This window comes from Staurois parvus, unplaced genomic scaffold (assembly GCF_062004578.1).
Source record: "Staurois parvus isolate SC_StPar_1 unplaced genomic scaffold, SC_StPar_1.0 ptg000234l, whole genome shotgun sequence".
Lineage (NCBI taxonomy): Eukaryota > Metazoa > Chordata > Amphibia > Anura > Ranidae > Staurois > Staurois parvus.
In genome coordinates, this window is record NW_028318030.1 from 1,488,251 (window position 1) to 1,504,233 (window position 15,983).

The following is a 15,983-nucleotide window of genomic DNA, read 5'->3' on the forward strand; positions in this document are numbered from 1 at the left end:
TCCCATAGCGCTGCTGAATGTAGACACTAAAATATATGCAAAGGTTCTGGCAAATAGACTGAAAGAGCTGATGCCGGAGTGGGTACATGGAGACCAGGTGGGGTTTGTCTCGGGAAGAGAGGGTAGAGATAATGCTCTGAGATCACTGTTGCTTATACAGGAGGGCAAAAAAGGGAAAACCCCAATGATACTGATGTCGATAGATGCTGAGAAGGCATTCGACAGAGTGAGTTGGGGTTTTATGATGGACACTCTGGAAGCGTTGGGAGTGGGAGACAGAATGAGAGGGTGGATTGGAGAGTTGTACAGAGGGCCTACCGCTACCATAATGGTAAATGGAGGAAGATCAGAGTACTTTAAGATGTCAAATGGTACAAGACAGGGATGCCCATTGTCCCCACTGCTATACGTGTTATCACTGGAGCCCTTACTGTCCATGATTAGAAAGAACATAGACATAAAAGGAATAAGGATAGGTGATAGAGAACATAAGGTAGCGGCCTATGCGGACGACCTGATGTTTTATGTTGGAAACCCTAGAACATCACTTCCAAATTTAATGAAAGCATTGAGGGAGTACGGAGACCTGTCGAACCTGAAAATTAACCCGACAAAGACCGAAATCTTAAACATAAATCTCAAAAACAGTGAAAAAGAAAGACTACAAGTAGAATTCCCTTTCCTTTGGAGAGACAAAGAATTAAAATATCTAGGAATAAAACTATCAACCTCAAATAAAAACCTTTATAAAGCCAATTATATAATGTTATTAAATGAAATTAAGGAGGAATTGAGGAGAGTGGGAAATGGAAATCCATCGTGGATAGGTCGTATAAACTTGATAAAGATGGTAATTGTCCCCAAAGTATTATATAAATTTCAAATGATCCCAATCAAACTCCCAGAGGCATATTTTAAAGAACTGAGGAAAATGATAATAAAATGTATATGGAGGAATAAAAAGCCTAGAATAGGGTATGAAACGTTGACTAAAAGTAAAGAAAGAGGAGGACTGGGGGTACCAGATTTTAGGAGATATTACAAAGCGGGGATTATCGCAAGAATCTTCGACTGGATTCATAATCCGGAGAAACGTTGGGTCAAAATTGAGAAAACACTGAGTGGAATAGGTTTGAGTAATAGTATCTGTGTGCCTGCACAATACAGAGAATTAGAGGAGAGCACAAGCACGTACACTCTTATTGTTTTAAAAGAATGGGATTTATTACATAGACAAAAGGGGTGGGTTTTTAATTCACAACTAATACCACTTAGGAACACAAAATATTTCATCCCGGGTAAAGATAGTATAGCAGGGAAATGGATTATAAAACAGGAGGCGCAATTGAGAGATATAATGGTAGGAGAGGAAATTGGGTCATATAAGGATATGGAGGAAAGAAAGGGTGAAGTCTTTAATAAGATGGATAGATTAAGATATTACCAACTGAAGAACTTTTTTGAAAGCCTTCCAAAACCTATAAGAACTAGAAAAGACTGGAATCCATTTGAGAGAATTTTTGAGTCACGGGGAAATGGTAGACACGGAACGGCAAAAATACACAAGATATTAATGGAACTTGACACAGACACAGAATTAATGCACATAGAGAAACGGGAAAGAGATATGGGAAGAAAAATAGAGGAGGAGGAGAAGAAGAAGATGTTCACATTAATTCACGAAAATATTAGTATGAGAGAAGTGGAAATAAATTATAAGTGTTTGAATAGATGGCACATTACCCCTTACCTGGAGCACAAGATGAATACGGAAATTTCACAGATGTGTTGGAGAGATTGTGGAGAGGTGGGCACGTGGTATCATATGTGGTGGGAGTGTCCAGAAATACAGGTGTTCTGGCGAAGGATAGTTTACTTGATAGGGAAGATTACTAAAATCAATATAGGATTAGACCCAGAATTATGCCTCCTCCATATCTCAGAACTCCCAGTAAAAGTATATAAGAGGTCAGGGATATGGTATTACTTAACCGCAGCAAAGAGCTTGATACCCAGGTACTGGAAGAAAAGAGAGGTGCCAACGGAGGAAGACTGGATGGGTAGAGTAAACCAGATTTCTGGGACAGAGAGATTGTATTATACGCACGAGTATAAGCTGGAGATGTACAATAAAAAATGGAAAGGATGGGGAGAATATAAAGAAATGGCGAAAAAGGTGAAGAGATAAGGTCCTGGTTAGTCGGTTCAGAATTGGATTTAGGAATAATAGAATTATATGGAGTAAATGAGAGAAGAGAGAATATAGAGCGTGGGAAGGTGAGGGAGGGAAGGGAGGGGACGGGGAGAAGGAGGGGGGGGTGTTTGGGAAGGGGGGATGGTATGAAAAGAAAGTCATATATAGGAATAAATTTTATAAGGAGAAAATATGTTTTTGATAAATATTTTAAGAGATATGTTGAAATGACTTGTATGTGGATTGAAAACTAATAAATATTTATTTAAAAAAAAAAAAAAAAGGTGCGAAAGCAGGAGAGAGCGTTTTTCAGGGGTATTCAGACCCTTCACATTAATAGACAGAACTTTCAGCGAAAGATGTCCTGACAGGGAGTTGAGAGAAGACATGTCCGGGAGAGTAAAGGGAACCTAAAAAGGGATGGGAAAGGGGGTATGGGGAGAGAAGAGAGGAAAGAACAAAAAAAAAAAAAAAAGGAAGGGGGGGGGGGGGAGAGGGGAAGGAAAAGAAAGGAAATGAAAAGGAAGAGGGAAATGAGGGGAGAAAAGAGAGAGAGATAACCGACAGTGGGGGTAGACCAGCTGACCCACCAAGATACGGGAAGGAGGAAAGAAGAACAAGAAAGAAGAAGGGGTAGGAGGGAAATAGCAGAAAGAGGAACAAGGAATGAAAGGAGATGAGAGGCAGAGGATAAGGGAGTAAAGATGGCCGGAAATGCTTAGGGATATCAGAAGGAAAATGTAATAAATGTCATGAGGGCAAGGAAACCGAATATATATCATTAGGGCGTATAGTGGTGGAAGCATTGTATGTAGGGAAATGAGAAAATGCAGTTGTGGCATGATCCTAAAGTTATGGGCAGAGTTGTGGTATCGTAGGTGTGCCGTAGTAGGGCCAGTGTGCGAGTCCATGCTACAAATAAAACATCAGTGAAAGCCAGATGGAAAACCTGCATATTATTAAGATGAAAAGCAAAATCGTATCATAATCTGTTTATGGCAAAAACATTGCAACACCACAGAAACAGCAGGGCAACCTTTTTTTGGGAAAAATGAGACATAGTGCACCATTTCTTTTTGGAACCCTAAGGTATCTCTCATCTGTCCTAACTCTTTTCTTCCCGGGTCCCTCTCAAAAACTCAAACCATTCATCTCCCACCCCGCTCCCGCAGGACTCCACGACATTCTAAAAATCAAGTAGCACCTCGTGTCTAAAAAGAAAAAATAGTGGTAGCTAGGCAAGGGGAGAAGGGAGAGGACGGGACCGGGGGGGAGCTCAGCAGAAACTCTGAATGATGGTTTCAAAACCTGTAAGCAGTAAATGTGGTTTAGATGGGTGTTATGACATGAGGTGAAGGAGGGGGCTGGACCCCGCAGGGAACAACACCTGGAGAGTGTAACGAGGTGATACTTGATTTCTAACAGATATGTAACATAATAATAGTATGGAAATGACAGCCCGGGTCCCGGAACCCCTCCTCCCCCCAACCCAGTCTCCCCCCACCATCCCACACCACCCCTGGAAAAGGTATAAAAGTGAGCTGGAATATGAAACCTCTCACAGTAAACTCTAATGAAGAACAGTAGGGATCATGGTCAGGGAAATACAGACACAATATGTAATGGAGGGCATGGAATTCACCTCTGACCACTGCAAGATCATCAAAAGACCCCTGGGAGGCCATTCAACCAAACAGGGGCCAGGCATAGAGGGTCTGGAGATCCATACTCTCCAGAGACTCTATGCAGCGGACAAATCAGCATATACATTACAAACAGGGCTAGAGAAAGACTGTAGGACCATCCCCCAGGCTTCCATCAGAGGTAGTGAAAATGCAGCAATAAAAAGGCTGGTGACATGGAGGGTGCCTGCGGAGGTACATCAGGACTTGTGGTCCATTGAAGAAGCTGAGACGGAAAGGGAAAGGGTCTTCATGATCGATGAGGCGAATTTGGCAACATCTGCAGGGGCATCAAAAGACCTGGACCAGGGCGGATGGGTTAGAGAGCAGAAAATGAATGGGTGAAGGTGTCCAGTTAAGGGGCCAAATAGGACCCGAGGTGCTACCGGCATGGTCCTGGAGTCGGATGAGAGGGATCCGGTAAGATCATAATCTGGATAAGTATTGCTGATGAGAGAAAGTCAGGGAAAAGATCAAAGAAAAGCCTTTAGGCATCATGGCGGGGTCTGCGATGTGCAGGAGAGGCTGTCGGGCTGTTGCTCGTGGTGGAGTCTCTGGCAGGAAGTCTCGGAGGAGTGGAAGGGACCGATCGGTGGTGGCGGAGATGGGGGCCTTGCCAATCTATGTCACTTAGTACTCGACCAGATTCAGTAGCATTTGGAAGCCGCAAAGATCTGTACCAATCTGGAAGCTCAACTAGAGGAATGTCCAGTGCAGAACAGAAGCTGGGGAGATCCTCTGGAACTCGCAGGTAGGCTGTGCGCCCCTGAGCTTGAGCAGAGAGACAGAATGGAAATTGCCATCTGTATAGTATGTTATGAGAGCGAAGTGTGTCCAGCAGGGGGCGAAGTTCTCGCCTTTGTTGCAAGGTTATGGAGGAGAGGTCCTGGAACAGGTGTATCTCATTACCCTGAAATAAAAGGCGTCTTCTTTCTCTGGCCCTTCTGAGAATGTCTTCTTTGACTGGAAAGCTGACCAAGCAACACACCACATCTCTTGGGGGGTCAGAATCTCTGCCTCTGGAGTGAAGCGCTCTGTGCGCACGTTCCAGATCAATGGGTGCAGCAGGTGGACGGCCCAGCAGATCATTGAAGATCGCAATTACTGTTTTGGGGATGTCGCTCGGCTCCACAGATTCAGACAAGCCACGCAATCTGATATTATGTCTGCGACCTCTATTATCCAGATCTTCAATCTGTCTTTAAAAATCACGGATATGAGATGTGTGCGATACTGACAACTGCTGTATCTCCACTATGGCATCAGCATTAGATCTGCTTGTGAATTCCACCTCCTCTATTCTTGTATTTAACAAATGAAGGTCTTCCCTTAGGTCACTGAGGGCTGTGGTAAAAGTAGCTTTAATGTCAGCTGCAACTGCCTGCAGATCTCTTAAGGAAAGTGTATGTGTCTGAAGAGAGATCATGCTGTGGGACAGATGCAATGCCAGCCCCAGTGTCTGTGCTCTGTACACCCTGAGCACATGTTGCTATAGTGGAGGGGGAGGGGGATGCTGCATGTGGCCTGTTCCTCTGCTGAGAGCTGAACAGCTCCTGAATATGTCTGGACTGCTGGGGGTTATGTGCCCGCGGAGAGTGGGAACGGGAGCCGGCGACCTTCCGGTCTGCTCTCCCCATCATGTAATAGCTCTGCCTCACCCGCTCCTCTGCTAATATCGATGCAAGGTCTCTGGCTGGCAGGAGCTCCTGTGTCACTCAGCCATCTTGGATCTCGGCAGACCACGCCCCCTCCTTGGCGTTTTACCTTGTCATGTGATCAGATGTGTCCGTATAGAACACAGCGATCACAGACAGTGCCAGGCATGCGCTGCTGGGGGCGTGTTCTTGGAGGACGTCATATGACCTGGACAACCGCGCTGTAGCCATCATTTGGCTATAGCCTGGTTGTCAAGTGGTTAAAAGGGCTCTAGGTGGAAGTCTCATTAAAGTGTGTGTGAACAATGGTGTGATAAAATACCTGGTCATCAAAGGGAGACTGAGCTCTGAGTGGGTGAATTTTAGTACCAAGTTTGAAAAGTTTACACTGTAGAGTAAGAACACCGCTCAAAAAAATTAAAGGAACACTTTGAAAACACATCAGATCTCAATGGGGAAAAATATCATGCTGGATATCTATACTGATATGGACTGGGTAATGTGTTAGGAATGTAAGGATCCCCCATCGTTTGATGGAAATGACATATCAACCTACAGAGGACACCCCAAAAATCATAGTGAAAAAAAATTATGCAGCAGGCTAGTCCATTTTGCTGAAATTTCATTGCAGCAACTCAAAGTGATCCTCAGTAGTTTGTATGGCCCCCATGTGCTTGTATGCATGCCTGACAACATCGAGGCATGCTCCTAATGAGATGAAGGATGGTGTCCTGGGGTATTTCCTCCCAAATCTGGACCAGAGCATCACTGAGCTCCTGGACAGTCTGAGGTGCAACCTGGTGTCGTCAAATAGACCGAATCATGATATCCCAGAGGTGTTCTATTGGATTTAGGTCAGGCAAGTGTGGGAGCCATTCAATGGTATCAATTCCTTCATCCTCCAGGAACTGCCTGCATACTCTGTACGTCCCTCCAAGACCATCACTGACCCACCACCAAACCGGCCATGCTGAACAATGTTAGAGGCAGCATAACGTTTTCCACAGCTTCTCCAGACCCTTTCACATCTATCACATAGGCTCAGGGTGAACCTGCTCTCTTCTGTGAAAAGCACAAGGTGCCAGTTGTTTGGTTAGAGACATTCACACCAGTGTCCTGCTGGAGGTTATTTCGTAGGGCTCTGGCAGGGCTCATCCTGTTCCTCCTTGCACAAAGGAGCAGATACCAGTCCTGCAAATGGGTTAAGGACCTTCTACAGCCCTGTCCAGCTCTTCTAGAGTAACTGCCTGTCTCCAGGAATCTCCTCCACGCTCTTGAGACTGTGCTGGGAAAGAAAACCTTCTGGCAATGGCATGTATTGATTTGCCATCCTGGAGGAGTTGGACTGCCTGTGCAACCTCTGTAGGGTCCAGGAATCGCCTCATGCTACCAGTAGTGACACTAACAAAACTAGTGAAAAACAGTCAAAAAAGAGGAGTATGGAAAAAAATGTCAGCGGCCTCCACCTGTAAAACCGTTCCTGTTTTGGGGGTCGTATTATTGTTGCCCATCTAGTCCACCTGTTGTTAATTTCATTAACACCAAAGCAGCTGAAACTGATTAACAACCCACTCTGCTACTTAACTGACCAGATCTATACCCCAGGAGTTTAATTGACTTGATGCTGTACTCTGATTAAAAAGTGTTCCTTAAATTTTTTTGAGCAGTGTACCTTCCAAATATAGCCCCATTTTACACCGTAATGATCAGATACACAGGGTGGCCCTGTCTTACTTGTTCACAACACTGAACTGTGTATAAAGTCTAGGCTTCAATCGTCAAAGTGCGCATACCCACAAAAAGATCTTCAGGGACTGGGCCTTGTGAAAGACCATGGCTCGGAACCTGTATATCACCCTGTTTCTAACTCAGTGTGTTGCATCAAGTACATAGGAGAGTGTTCCACACAGGATTCTGTACCCAAAACAACATCAGGGCACTGGTGTGGGGTCTGCCTATTGTTCCCAAGGTTTTACAGATATTGCATTGATCTGGATGCACTGTTTTAATTACACTACCAGTGTTGCCCCCAGTAGCACCCTCTGACCTTTGCCATAGCTTCCTCTGACCACCACCACCTAATTTAAATGTTTCTCCAACCTTTTGGACATCTTTTCCCTCAATAGAGCTGCACCCTCCCCATGTAGGTGCAGCCCCTCCCAGCTATAGCAGTATTCCAAAGCAGGTGGGCATCTTTTGAGCTGCTGTTTGTAAGTAGCTAAGGAGCTTCTCCAGGCTTCTATACTTGGGACAGAATTCAATGTAGGATATAACAATGCCAGAGAGAACATTTAAGTAAACAAACCACTTTGTCTTGGTGCTTGAGTAACAGTCCAAAACACAAAGGTACTTGTGCTAAAAATATAGTCCAAACCAGAATTAATCCTTACAATCTGAAAGTAAGAGAACCATCAAAATTATGCACATTCACAATATTTTAACACAAATCTGTTTCACTTTTCATGTTACCTATGGATTGATTAATGTAAACACATTGAATTAGAAAGGCAAGCATGTGAAAACAATCTTGTGTGCAATAAAAAGGCATAAAGGATAAGTTCACCTTTTATAAAAAAAAATAATAAATGCACATTTTTTTGCAGGTAAAAAAATGTGCATTTATAATTTTTTGTTTCTGGAGCCTCTAAAGCATTGCACCAGCGATCAGCAGACCGCTGTTGCCATGCAGGTCTCCTGCAGACCTGTCACTGTATCTATGTGCCTGTACATTGTACGGACAAGAAGATACATTCTGACAAGACGACTCAGTGAACTACTACAGCAATCCACAGCGCTATGGTAGTTCATTGAGAACTACAAGTTGACAGCCGTAAAGGCTGCCAGGACTTTTCTCAATAACACTGAACAAGTACTGTGCTCAGGCATGCAGAGACCCCCAAGGCCACGTTTTTAAAAATTGTGACAGGTAGCAGGGGGGAGAAGATCCCCCGCTAGCTGTCAAAACGGTAGCTGGGGGGGGGGGGATGCAGGGGCTGGTCTGTTCGTAACATGTTATATGTTACTCTCTGAAAAGGGTATAACATGTTACGAAAGGTGAACTTATCCTTTAAAACAGATTTCCGTTTTGTCAATGTATTTAGAGCATTTGCGTAAGAACTGTGTGTGAATAATAGTGTCATCATGTGTTGCAATTGTATTTTCCTCTGAATTTGAATTCGTATTTATTGATGGTGCTGTAGACATAAGACATGTCCTTTTTAATACCTATGATTTTGACAGGTTTGAATGATAGCAAACTGTCTGTGGGGCATTGAAACTACAGGATAACCTCAGGGGACCTCTCTCAGGACAACTGGTCAGGTTAGTCCTAGATTTACATGCACCCATTTTTTTTTATACATACACACACACACTTATAGCATGCAGGTATTTGTGGCGCATGATAGTTCTGGAAGAACAAAATAAATAATTTTTTGCAGTAGAAATGTTAATTGGTGCTGGAATTCTCTTTTGTTAATGGCAATCTTTATTTCTGATACTTGGCATGCTTACACATAGAGCAAATGCAAACTTTAAAAATGGAAAATAATAATGGATAAAGTCTTTTCAGGTGTGTCATCCTAAATTCAGTATTAGATAAACTCATGCATAGAAAATAATATAAATAGAGCGTAAAGCCCTCCCAGTGTGTGTGTGTGTGTGTGTGTGTGTGTGTGTGTGTGTGTGTGTGTTTGTGTGTCACAGTAGAAATAGCTGAAGGTCATAGCTCGTGAAATCAGCGCTCCCCACAGAAACATGTTACTGAACTAAATTTAACTCCTAACTATAGATGGGAAGAAAATTAGGAGGATAGAGAACATGCCAGGCTTCCTCCCTGCCCCCATGAAAGTGAGACAAGAGTATCCAACAGGTAGATAATATCTGCACAGTGAAAGATAGGGTACCTGAAAAAATCAGAGGACATGGGCTTCTAAATGTAAATCTGCAGCTGTAATCATTTCCTATCTAATTCCTCAGAATAGTTACAGTTACAGTATTTGAAAAGAAGAAGACAATATAAACATTCTACATATAATCAATCCCTAGAAAGCATTCTGAAGGAGATTTGTTTTTTGGAACAACCTTCCCCAAATAATCCATGCTGCTCAAGCCATTTACTGTTTATGATTTTCTATTTGAAAAAAAAAAAAATTTCATGTACTTTTAATTCCTCTGCACCTAACATGCAAGGGTAGGTGGATGGCAGTGCCTCCATGTTCTCCTACTCATGGGGCACCAAATGTGGGTTACATATGAGGTCTACCCCGGGGTGGGTTCTTCTGGTCTACACTGGGCACCTTGGACAGGGTCACTCACCTTGCACATGGTACTGTGCCATGCTCATCAATGCCCCAATGATAAGGCAGGGAGTCACTTTCAGGGATAACTCAAACTTAACTCTTCCTCTTCTGTACCTAGTGACCAGGCTGGGAACCTCTGCAGCCCTAATCTGCTCCTTTTGCTATGGGAGACAGACCTCCAGGGGAGATAATGCCGACAACAACTCCCTCGCTGCGAGAGGACATCCCACCTGTCACAGGTACATGCTTCATGACAGGCTGCTTGTACTGTTGTAGATTTCCATTACCCCTGGTAACCACTTGTTGCTTTCTGTACCGCATCAACTCTTGTACTGCTGTCTTCATACCCAATGTGTTTTATTGACCCAAGCTGATGATGACTAGGTGTGATGTGCTGGTTATTTTCTTGCACCCTTGAATAACTTCAGACCAGGCATGATAGAGTGTCAAAGGCTTTACTGACGAATCTCAGCATAACAATTCAGCAAAAGCATACAGTTTTTTACGTAAACACCCAAACTATAGCTGCGGCTGCTGCAGCAAACCTGCACAGGTCAAGAGTCCATTCATGGCACAGTCCATGTAGGTGGTTCACCAACAGCTGGTGTCCTCCAGGGTGGACTGCAGATTCCAGAAGTCCCCCCTACATGTAGAAGGCTTTGGATGCTGGTCTCTGGTAGGATGGGTGGGCTCAAGCAAGCATCAGATTGTAGGAAATTCAGCACTGGCATTTTTCAGGATGGACTGCAAGCCCCAGCAGTACCCCTACATGGTGGTAGTTGCAGACTTCGGAAAGACGAGCTAGCAATGCAAAACCGAGCTGGAGATTACATGCTGTGTCTTGTCTGTGTCTTTTTCCATGCAGCAAACTGACCAACTGTCCTCGCCCATTTTATTTGCAGGACAGAGAGAGAGGCAGAACTCAGCAAAAAGTGCAAGAAATGCATCAACCTTTCCTTCCCAAATAGGGCAGCCAGCTCTCTCACTAACCCAGCATTTCAACCTGCTTACAGGCATCTCCCCTTTTTCACACAGGTTATTAATAAGGATGAGCAATGTATAAATTAAACTCGCCAAAGGTTTGGCAAATTCTGCTTCTAATCCAATGAACCTGAGCTTTTTAACAAATCCTATTTATGTTTATGTCGTGGGGATGGGAGGGAGAGATCTTAGGGCAAGCAATTGTAAAAATAAATAAAACAAAACAAAAAAAATACAAAAACATGGTAACTGGGTACTGTCAAGATTGACATGTACAGTAAACAGAAGGGTCATTTTTCAGGTTTGAGGGTGACATGAACAAAAAAAATATTCTTTAAATTTGGCAGCACAGTGGTTAGCACTTCCGCCTGGCAGTACTAGGGTCGTTGGTTCGACTCCCAACCATGGCACCACCTGCCTGGAGTTTGCATGTTCTCCCTGTGCCTGCGTGAGTTTCCTCCGGGTACTCCGGTTTCCTCCCACACTCCAAAGACATGCTGGTAGGTTAATTGGCTCCTGTCTAAATTGGCCCTAGTATGTATGAATATTATTATACAGTATTTATAAAGTGCCAATGGTTCACTCAGCGCTGTACATTACAAAGGGGGACAGAACATGTGACAGAACAATACCAATACAATGCAAAACATGAGGGGATCAAGGGCCCTGCTCTTTTGAGCTTACAATCTAGGATATAAGTTAGGGACCTTAGATTGTACACCCCTTGAGGGTTAGGGACTCATGTGAATGTATAATATATATGTAAAGCACTGCGTAAATTGACGGCGCTATACAAGTACCTGAAATAAATAAATAAATTGCAGGCTTAGGGCATGCCCTACAGCTGTAACTGGTGGGCAGAGCAGACAATTCTCAAGACAGCCTCGGTGATAGTGTACATTTTTGCTGTGGATTTTTTTTTTTTTTTTTTTTACAATAAACTTAACTCACATGCTGAAGCATCCCAGTTTGATTTATTTCAATTTGAAAAGGGATTTTCAGATAGTTTTACAGTGATTTGCTTTTTCTGGAAGAAACAGTAAGCTTACTTTGACCCTTAGAACTAGTAGTTGCAACAGATCTAAAAGCCATTCAGATGTTATGAGCCACTTACACTTAATGAAGTCCAGACTGCCATTCCCAAATTTGCCCCAGCTAAGGCCCCCCTGCACTGATGGCTTACCAATTGTGTTCCATGCCACCTACATGGGGAAATTTGCCCCTTGGGTTCTGGCTTTATATGAAGAAGCATATGCAACTTTCACAACCCCTCACCCCCATCTATAGCTGAAGCTCTTATCATTCTCATAAGCCAAATAAAAACAAACCTGGTCCAGTGGCTGTGGGGGTCTGCAGGCTGGGGGCTAATCAGAGCCTGGAAGCTTCCTTTAAAAATAAGGGGGGTCCTAAATACTTCCCTCCCACGTGAGTGAATAAGGGGTACCCCTACTCATGGACAAAAAAAGTAACCTAGAAATAAAGACGCCCAAATATCTGATAAGACCTTTAGTAAAAAAAAAAAAAACAACAAAATTCCATGTTGTAAAACCATCATCAATCTGGATGCCCACCAACCACTGACATACTGAAAAGAAAAACTGACAGACTTGGCACTCTCGCTGATCCCATTGCTACTCCAATAGCTCCCTGAACGGTCATCAGATATATTAGAGAAGAGGCGGGGATAGTGGTGACATCATTGACCAAATAAGGCCATGGTCATATTTGGTCAATGTCATTGCCTAAATATGGCCAGTAACTGGATTCCCAGCCATATGTGTTAATGATGCCAGTGATGTCAATGACAGCAGTTGTTGTCCTTTTAATGGAAACATTAACCACTTGCCATCCTGAGGATTTACTCCCCTTAACTGGTTGCCGACCAGCCAGAGTGTTTGTACTGCAGCAGTGATTACCAGCAATCACTGACAGGGAGCACGGCTGCAGTGTTTACACTGCAGCTCTGCTCTCTGTCAGTTCCGAGCATGCTGATCCTGAGAGCGGAGTTTATCTCTCGGGATCAGCATGTTCCTGTGAAACACACCCCCTGCCCCCTAGTCAAACACTCCCCTCACACAGTTAACCCTTTCTTTGCCTAAAAAAAAGTTAACCCCTTCCTCCCCAGTGCCATTATTACAGTGTCAGTGGGTTTTTTTTGCACTGATCACTGTATTGGTGTCACTGGGGATGTCAGTGACCCCAAGTCAGTCCCCCCCCAGTGTCAGAATGTCCGCCACAGTCCCGCAGTCCCGCCATAAGTTGTAGATCGCAGCCAAAAGTCGCTGATCGCCGCCATAAGTCACTGATCGCCGCCATTATTAGTATAAAAAAAATAAAAAATTCAGTATCTATACCGCCATTTGTAAACGCTATAACTTTCACGTAAACCAATTAATTTACACGTATTGGGATTTTTTTTTTAGCAAAGACATGTCGCAGAATACATTTTGGCTGAAATTTATGAGGAAATTTGGTTTTGAAATTTTTTTGCTTGACATGTTTTATAGCAAAAAGTCCAAAATATTGTTTTTTTCTCAAAATTGTCAGCCTTTTTTTAGCACAAAAATAAAAAATGCACAGGCGATCAAATACCACCAAAAGAAAGCTCAATTTATGGGAAAAAAAGGACATAAATTTAATTTGGGTGCAGTGTTGCATGACCGCGCAATTTTCAGTTAAAGTAACACAGCGGCGTAACAGAAACCGCTTCTGTAACCGCTTCCTGACCGCCCTATAGCAGAAATACTGCTACAGGGAGGCACGGGTGCACAAAATCACATATATACAGTATATATGTATATACGTGAGTTGCGCTCCTGTGGTTTTCACACCCCTCCCAGATAGCGTCAGATTGCCCGTCAGTACACCAGTCATCACATTGAACCCCTTGATTGCCAGGAAAACGCTCATGCACAATAAACCTCCATTGCTAGTATAGTGTCTGAACGGATCAATATCTTTGATCAGATCAACACTATACCAGCGTTCACATTAGTATCGTGTCCCCAAAAACGCAGCATTAGCGGGATCAGCCCCGGCACCTGCCAGCACCTGCGTTTAGCCCCTAGGCTTACCCCCCCCCTTCTCCCCCAGCGAGTGCAGTGTCAGTAGGCCACTGTCACTTGATATATTACACACAAAACCACAGTGAATCAGGCCTCTGTTAGCACTTGTCAGTAAATTTTGATGACTCCTATATTCAGCAGAGTGCCAGTACTCGTGCCACACTACCTTTTGGTGAACTGGCGATTACTAGTGGCCTAGTACATCCTGGTCTTTCACATATCTCTTAGATTGTAAGCTCACAGGATCAGACCCTCCTAACCCTCTTGTATTGAACTGTATTGTTCTGTATTGTCTCCCGTTATATTGTAGCGCTGAGCAAACTGTTTGCGCCATACATCCTGTATAATAATAATAATAATACCACCACCACTGCAGTATGACATGGCGATAAATGCCATAAGTGCAGTACAAGCTGGTGCGGTGGCGAGCACAAGTATTGTCCCGCAACCACAAAGAATTCGCACACAGTCCCAAAGAGCTGCTAGTATCCTTCCGGATGTGCTTGCAAATCCCGATTGACAGCCCACAAATTCTGCAGCACCCGTACTTCCCCCATTCACTGCCCAACCTGGAATTCAGGTGGAAATAGCAAATTTAACTACTCCCCTTGATTTTTGAAGCTGTTTTTCATGGAATATCTGTATGTGTTGATTGTGGATCAGAGCAATTTATATGCACAACAATTTATCGCCGCCAACCCAAATTTAATACTTGCCAGACCATTCGCATGGAAACTCATTACGGTTTTTGAATTTACATTTTTTTGGGCCTAACCCTCAACATGGGCATTACTAAAAGAAATGAATTTCGGTTGCTTTGGTCCACAGACCCGATTCCTCATATGCCCGTGTTCTCTGCTGCCATGGCCAGGCATAGATATGAGAGTATAATGTGTTTTATGCATTACAATATATTCTGTCATCCTCAGGGTAACCCTGAATTTGACCGGCTCCACAAAATTCAGCCCCTCGCAAATCACCTTAACCAAAAATTTGCAGATGTCTATACTCCCCATCTGCGTTGATGAGTCCCTCATTAATTTTTCTGGCCGCCTTGCATTCAAAGAATTTCTCCCCTGCAAGCGTGCCAGATATGGGGTCAAGATGTAGACGACCTGTGAGAGGGCAACAGGCTATACTTATTAGTTTCGGATTTACGAGGCTCAGACTGCATGGGGAGCAGTGGCAAGATAGTTTGGGACTTGGTGTCATCCTTTTTCCATATGGGGTACCACTTATACGTGGACAATTTTTATTCAAGCGTGCCACTATTTAACCACTTGAGCTCCAGAGGATTTACCCCCCTTAATGACCAGGCCTCTTTTTGCTACTCGGCGCTGCACTAATTCAACTGATAATTGCGGGGTCATGCAATGCTGCACCCAAACGAAATTTACGTCCTTTTTTTCACACAAATAGGGCTTTCTTTCGGTGTAATTTGATCACCTGTGCGCTTTTTATTTTTCACACTATAAACAAAAAAAGTTCAAAAACTTTGAAGAAAAACAATATTTTTTATTTTCAGCTATAAAAAATATATAGTAAACTCAAAGTTGCTTATAAATTTAGGCCAAAATGTATTCTGCTACATGTTTTTGGTAAAAAAAATCCCAATAAGTGTATATTGATTGCTTTTTGTGGAAGTTATAGCGTCTACAAACTATGGTATAAATACTGCAATTTACGCCATTTTTTTGCTATACAGCGCTGCGCTAGTTTAACGGACAATTGCGCAGTCATGCAATATAGTACATAAATGATATTTACATCCTTTTTTCCCCACAAATTGAGTTGGTTTACGTGAAAGTTATAGCGTTTACAAATGGCGGGAAAGATACTGGGATTTTTAGGGGGTTTTTTTATACTAATAATGGCGGCGATCAGCGAATTATGGCGGCGATCAGGGACTTATGGCAGCGACCAGCGACTTATGGCGGGACTGCGGCGGACATTTTGACATTGGGGGGTACTGACTTGGGGTCACTGACATCCCCAAAAACACTAATACAGTGATCAGTGCAAAAAAAAAAACTGACACTGTACTAATGGCAATGGGGAGGAAGGAGTTAACTTTATTTTGCAGGGAAGGGTTATAGGAGTGAGGG

General features: G+C 43.4%; 1 protein-coding gene across 3 annotated transcripts in view; it reads left to right on the forward strand.

Moving 5' to 3' along the window:
* Positions 1 to 15,983, forward strand: part of CUNH10orf71 (chromosome unknown C10orf71 homolog) — a 389,654-nt gene that overhangs the window by 325,159 nt on the left and 48,512 nt on the right. For 2 of the 3 annotated variants that reach the window (XM_089680006.1, XM_089680008.1), the window contains exons 4-5: positions 8,772 to 8,852; positions 9,951 to 10,071. The gene's annotated coding sequence lies outside the window, so the exon portion shown is untranslated. The remainder of the gene's footprint in view (positions 1 to 8,771; positions 8,853 to 9,950; positions 10,072 to 15,983) is intronic. The other variant, XM_089680007.1, reaches the window with a different exon arrangement.